At 46.7% G+C, this 6879-nt stretch overlaps 1 protein-coding gene across 2 annotated transcripts in view; it reads right to left on the bottom strand.

The window, feature by feature from the left end:
• The window catches only part of ODF1 (outer dense fiber of sperm tails 1), a 16099-nt gene extending 10319 nt beyond the window's left edge, over positions 1–5780 (bottom strand). Inside the window, exons 1-2 of one of the 2 annotated variants that reach the window (XR_001364586.1) lie at positions 5522–5780; positions 2934–3091 (exon numbers count right to left, since the gene is read on the bottom strand). The gene's annotated coding sequence lies outside the window, so the exon portion shown is untranslated. Of the gene's footprint in view, positions 1–2933; positions 3092–5521 lie in introns of those variants that run through there. The other variant, XR_314318.2, reaches the window with a different exon arrangement.
• Positions 5781–6879: the final 1099 nt, after the last annotated feature.

Genomic DNA, 6879 nt, shown 5'->3' with positions numbered 1-6879 from the left:
TATATTATTGATTTTTTACAGAGAGGAAGGGAGAGGGATAGAGAGTTAGAAACATCAATGAGAGAGAAACATCGATCAGCTGCCTCCTGCACACTCCCTTCTGGGGATGTGCCCGCAACCAAGGCACACGCCCGTGACCGGAATCGAACCTGGGACCCCTGAGTCCGCAGGCCGATGCTCTATCCACTGAGCCAAACCGGTTAGGGCTCAAATCCCCTTTTTATGGACTAAGACCCAGGGTACTTGAGGACAAGTAGTTGGATGGGACACTGGAGAAGGAGACAAGGGCCAGGCTTGAAGTGACTTGTGGGCCAGCCAAAGAGTTTGGACTTTATTTTGAACACAATGAAGAATCACTGATTTTCTTTGTTGTTGCGAGCAGTTGGAAGGTAGGTCTGAGAGTCACACTGAAGGTACATTAAAAGGGGATAACAGTAGTGGTGACTTCTGCTAGAAGGCAAGAGACAGCCAAAGTCTGGACTGGGGGTCCCTGCTATAGGGATGGCAAGAAGGAAGCCAATGGGATCACCTTCCCCACATCCACTCAGGCCACATCCAATCCATTCAGCTAGAGTGACTTTCATATATAAATCGGTCATTCCTTAACCCCACTCCCAAAAAAGTCCTCGATGCCTTTCCTGTCCTTATAGAAGAAGGGCCCAAATCCTTTTAAGGTGCTGAACAATAGGGCCTCTAACCTTCCTCTCCAGTCTCCCCTCCCATCGTTATTCCTGTAATTCATTAGGCTTGAGCCACAATGGCTTCTTGAAGTCTCACTCAGTCCATCTCATTTAGGACTGTGGGCACTCTGACCCGCCTGTTTAGAAATTGAACTCCCACACCATGTCCTTGATCTAGTTAACTCCCAAGGAATTCTTTTGGTCTTCTCTTAAATTTTCCTTCCCCAAACTAAACACTCATGGCTTTGCATATTTCTTTTGCACCATCATTTGTCTGTTTCCCCAAATATAAAGGCAGGGAACTTGTCTTTTTATTTTAATTTTTTTAAAAATTGATTTGAGACAGAGAGAGAGGAAGGAAGAGGGAGGGAGGGAGAGAGAGAGATCGGATTTTTGTTCCACATATTTACATATTCATTGGTTGATTCTTGTATGTGTCCTGACCAGGGATCAAACCCTACAAACTTGGCATATTGGGATGACTCTCTAACCAACTGAGCTACCTGGCCAGGGAACCTTGTCTTTTTTTGCTCACCATTAGTTACCTACCACCCTGCCTGGCACATATTAAGGGCTTCAGATTTATTCACTGAATGACCAAATTAATGAATTAAACAGAATTTAATGAACAGCACAAGGATAGAGGGAGGGAGTAATGACTCCTAGGTTTCTAGGTTGGCAGATTCATGGTGCCATTGACTGGGGTAAGAGACACAGGAAGAAGAATGAGTTTGGAGGACATGCTGAACTTGAGGTATACATGACAACTTTAAGGTAGAAACATGTAGTCGTCTGTGGATAAGTGCATCTGGAACTCAAGAGAAAGCTGGGCTAGAGATATCAATTCAGGAGCCACAGTTTTATAGGTAGTTGGAACCCTGAAGTGGGCAAGATCATTTAGAAGAAAGGATAGACTAAAAAAAGGAGAGGGTGGAAGACTCCTCAGAAACAGTAATAAGAAATGAGAGAAGTACAGGAGCTCATGGAAGGCTCATAGAAGGAGAATTAGAGAGGGAAGAGCCCCTACACTGAAGTCCCTAATTTATCACTAGACCAAGCCCAGCATTCCCCAGGGCTCCCCAGCCTTGACCGAGGGCCCCCTTTCTGTGAGATGAAATGTCTTAGTAAAGAAAACAAGTTTCTCTGAAGGTATTAGAATGGGAGGGTGGCCCCTGAGTCCCAGGGGATGAATAACACTCCTCTCTGGACAGTGTGAAGTCTTTCAGGAGTGATTCCACCCAGCTCTGAGAGTGGACTCCGCTGACAGGAATATGGCCTACTCTTTCCTGAGAGTTCATCGCAGGCGTACAGATGTCTCTTGCTCCAAGTGATAGACTTCTAAACTCTAATATTACCATGAATCTCATCCCTTAGCAAATGTCAGCAAAGGTAACACAAGCAAGTTCTCAGTTTTAGATTCTTAAATACACAAGTTCGGGAATTTAAGTACACACATCTGTATACACATGGCACATTATGAAGATGGCTACCGCTGTATTTTAACTAGGATTCTCCCACAATCCCATCTTTCTAGTGATTTCAGTCTTCATCATGATGCATTTTCTTGACATCACTTCAAGTGACTTAACAAAGGTACTGGTGACTCCTTTAAAGATCAGATGGAGCCCTAGCTGGTTTGACTCAGTGGATAGAACATCACCCTGTGGACCAACGGGTCCCAGGTTCTATTCCAGTCAAGGGCATGTATCTTGGTTGCAGGCTCCTCACCAGCCCTGGCCTTGGTCGGGGTGCATGCAGGAGGCAACCAATCACAGTGTTTCTCTCACATCGATGTTTCTCTCTGTCTTTCTCTCTTCCACTCTCTCTAAAAGATCAATGGGAAAATATCCTCGGGTGAGGATTAACAGAAACAAAACAAAACAAAACAAAAAACGAAAAGAAAAAAAGACCAGATGGAAATGTGATCTGTTCATGTCAGAGGGACAATATTGAAACTCATCAAAACCTGCAGAACGGGGGGAGGGAGAGGAGAGGAGGAAGAAGGTATATGGGGTATAAAAGGTGATGGGAAAAATAAAAAATAAATAAAAATAAAAAAACAGAAACCCACAGGAATGGTCTAGAGTCACAGCTTCCTGAAGCACAAACACAAGGAGCTTCCATGGGCTCTAACATGAAGATTGGGGCCCTCCTGACACAGGCTGTGTCTGTGGAAGCTCCCGTCCACCTTGGCTGGTGTGCAGAATGAGCCTCCTCTGCGGTGGAGGGCAGGGCTTGGCAACTTCCTGGGCTGGGCACAGTGGATGCTGATCCCCCGTGTTGGTGGAACTGTGGGCCACAAAGAGTCTCCTCTGCCTCTTCCGCCAGGTAGGACAGTGGCAGGTCACGCCCGTTCTCCGGGCCGATGTCACTAAGATTCTCCTCTAGCAGCTTTGGATCCACGTGTGGCACTTAAACATCAAATACAAAATGATATACACAATGTGTCCTCAACTATGTTAACAGTAATTCATACAAGGAGAAAAGAAACCCTGAAAAAGGAGCTGGCATTTCTAAGTCGTGGGATGACAGATAACTTTTAAATGTCTCTTTTCCAGGCTTTTCTGTGATTTCTAAGTTTCTTCAAAGAAGATGTCACCAATTTTATAAAGAAAAAATGTTTGATGGTGTGCTGTCTGTCACACTAGCAACTCTGCATTGAATTGCTAAGCCCGCCTCTGGACCCTGCCTCTAAAATTGAAGTGGGCTTCAGAGCCGTCCTCTGCAAAGTCTGCTGTAGTGAACATCTACAGTTTGGCCTGCCCATCACCCATGGCACCTTCATTTAGTAAAATATCTTCCCTCCTACCCCATCCTCTGCTATGGGGTCCCACCAATACAGTTGCCCAGTCAAGGGGCAGGTCACTAACCAAAGCTGGCCAATCGGCTTCTCTTCTGGGAATTTGATCTTTCAAAGACTGAAGATTGTTGAAGCTGATTCATACTGAAGTGGATCCAAAGAGACTATACTATACCTTCGTTTCTGTCCTATTCTGTCATTTTCAAATTAGTTGTTTAGCTTTCCTTTGAGTACGTGAGCTCTCCATATCCTTCCTATAGACGCCTGCCTCTCTTAAGCGACCCTGTCAGCTTCTGATACTTCTAAACAACAGCCTGTGCCCCCAGACCAGTCCAAGGAGGACCAGTCCAGGCGGAACTGGTAGGTCAGCTGATACACCAGTAGACTTGTCCCATTCTGGCCCAGGTCCTGTCTCTGAACCCAGAAGTAGCTGCATCAAGGCCACCATTCCTAAAGGTCCTGTGGGTACAGGACAACAGTGGGGGAGGGGGGGATGTCTGAAAACACCCTATCCATGGACTGTCTGTGGGGCAGAAGAGCCTTCACTGAAATCAGAATCTCAGAACCTTAGCTTGGAAAAACGAAGTCATCCAGACTAGCTTCCTTCTTTTTAAAAAAAATATATTGTTATTGATTTCAGAGAGGAAAGGAGAGGGAGAGAGAGATAGAAAACATCAATGATGAGAGAGAATCATTGATTGGCTGCCTCCTGCATACCCCACACTGGGATCGAGCCCACAACCCGAGCATGTGCCCTGACTGGGAATCAAACCATAACCTTCTGGTTCATAGGTCAATGCTCAACCACTGAGCCACACCGGCCGGGCCAGACTAGCTTTCTTTTTAACAGGGATTCTTTGCTCAAGCACCCCAGGCAGATAAGCAAGGAAGAACTGGGGGCTTGTATATGGAATGGGGTGCCCGCTTATTAGTTTAGAAGGACCAGTACTCCTATGACCAAACACACAGGTCCGTCCAGACCCCCAACCCCATTAGACCTTTAACAAATGTCTTCCTTCTAAAGAAGGTGAGGGAGAAGGAGGTGGAGGGTGTTGGTAGATCACTCTGACAGCTGCACCCCCACAGGAGTGAGTCAACTTGGGGTCCAAGTTGCTGCAGCGGGAGGTTGCTCTTGGCTGGCAGGGTCTGAAATGCATCTCAAGAGGTGATTTCCTCTTTCCTTCAGCAAATATCATGCAGGCATTATTGGGAAGGAGTCATGGGAATTCTATACACCAAGTAACTACATGAGTAAATTTCCTCAGTCAGATTTGAGGAGTGGATGGGGGTGTTAGTGGTCCCCATCCTGGTTTGCCCTGGAACTGAACGCTTTCCTGGGATGTGGGACTTTGGTGCCAAAACTGGGACAGAAGACACAGGCTGGAAATGAGGGTAGAAATACCAAGTGCATGTGGTGGCCCATCCCGTGTGCCCAGTGTAAACAATGGAGCTGGCCGCAGCGGGGTGCAAACCTGTGTTTCTCCAGACCCTTCGTGACAACTGCAGTCTGACTCTTTCTCCCACTCTCTCATATCTCCACCTGCCCTTCCTCCCCTTCAGACTCATGAATTCTCCAAGAAAAATTGTTAGCTGCAATTTGGATTGTTCTTGAAAACAGAGACCAAAAAACTTCCTGAACTTCCTTGAACTTCACACTGGAATCATTCAAACCTACGAGCACATTTCCACGCCGTCCTACAAAAAGAAGGGCCCTCTTCGGCCACAGATGGTGTCCCGCTTAGCGCCAGGGGTTGAGAATTTTATGCTCCTACCACCTCCCCCACCGTAACTGCCTGACTCTTAGTAGACGTTTACTTGAGTAATAACATTTCACACTTAATGAGTGTTCAAGTCTGTGCCAGGCTAATTCTCACAACGACCCTCTGAAGTAGGGTCTCTTTATCCCCAATTACAGATTAGAAGACTGAGGCACAGTTCGCACAGCAAGTGACAGGGCGAGGGTGCCGCCGGGCAGTCAGCCTCCGGTCTCTGTCTCTGAAGACCAGGGACCCTTGAGAAGAAAACGTCGCTTTATTCTCACCTGAAAGATGAGAGAGGAATTGGACTTGAACCTTAGGACTTCCAGATTCCCCGCTTCTGTCACGGTCCACACACCTAGAGCTTGATTTGCTGCACGTTGTTTTGTTCAAATGGAGCGATGTGCTTTCCCGCTCTGGCCCCACCTGTGGCCCGAGGTAGTCAGTCACCTTGTGATGGGTGACTCAGTGCCTCTCCAGCGCCTGAAACCCTCTCTCTGCTCTCAACAGCGGAAGTTTTCCTCTCCCAAAGGAACATTTCTGACCAAGGATTTCCCCTCACACAGCATGGATGCCTTATCTCATAGAGAAGCAAGAACTTTCTCTGACAATTCCTACCGAGGAAAATACGCTCAGAACAAAATGTTCCCACAGAGGCGACCCAAGTCTTTCTGCCCAGGAAGTGGATTTCCTACATCCAGCTGGGGTTGCTTTTAAGCAGAGGCCGTGTGCTATGAAGCCCTCTTTGTACCCAATGTTCTGGGTGACTCAGCTCTCCAGGGACATTTCCCTGGAGAGCTGAGGTACATTCAGATCCCTGACTCTTCCTCATCCCTGCGAAGCCCAGCAGAGAGAGAACAAGGTGGGACTCCCAGCGCCAGGAGCTGGACAGAGACCAGGGTCCCTTTGGGCTGAAGGTCAGGAGGCCCCAGGAGGAAGGAAACAGACCGAGGAGGGAGAGCGTGTGGTACCGGTCTTCTTGCTCTCACTCAGTTGTTCTCAAACTTCTTATTCTTAGGACCACTGTGCCCTTAATTATCAAGGGCCTCAAAGAGCTTTTGGTTCTGTGGGTTTTATTGGTATTTACCATATTAGAAATCAAAGCTGAGAAATATACAGAATATGTAATCATTTAAAAATAATAATAAACACAAGTAATTTTGTTATGGGAACTCTTTTCAGAAGACAAATGTTGGGAGCAGTGGCATTGTTTTACATTTTCACAAATGTGTTTGAAGCCCAGCTCCATAGAGGACAGCTCCTCTGCCTTCAATCCATTACGACCTATCTTCTATTGCAATATGTTTGCCTTTTAAATATATATATTATTTCAGAGATGATTTCAGAGATGAAGGGAGAGAGAGAGAGGAGATAGAGATAGAAACATTAATGATGAGAGAGAAACATTGATCAGCTGTCTCCTGCACACCCCACACTGGGGATCGAGCCCACAACCCAAGCATGTGTCCTGACTGGGAATAGACCCGTGACCTTCTGGTTCATAGGTCAATGCTCAACCACTGAGCCACACTGGCCAGGTGCAATATGTTTGCTTTAAGCATAAAAGAATCCAGCCTTACAGATGTGGAGTTGAAAAAGGAAGGACCCCTCAAACCCCTGAAAGGGTGGGGGGATCACATGT

Source organism: Myotis brandtii, unplaced genomic scaffold (assembly GCF_000412655.1).
Source record: "Myotis brandtii unplaced genomic scaffold, ASM41265v1 scaffold59, whole genome shotgun sequence".
Lineage (NCBI taxonomy): Eukaryota > Metazoa > Chordata > Mammalia > Chiroptera > Vespertilionidae > Myotis > Myotis brandtii.
Note: the sequence above shows the minus strand (reverse complement) of the source record. Positions and strands in the feature narration are given on the sequence as shown.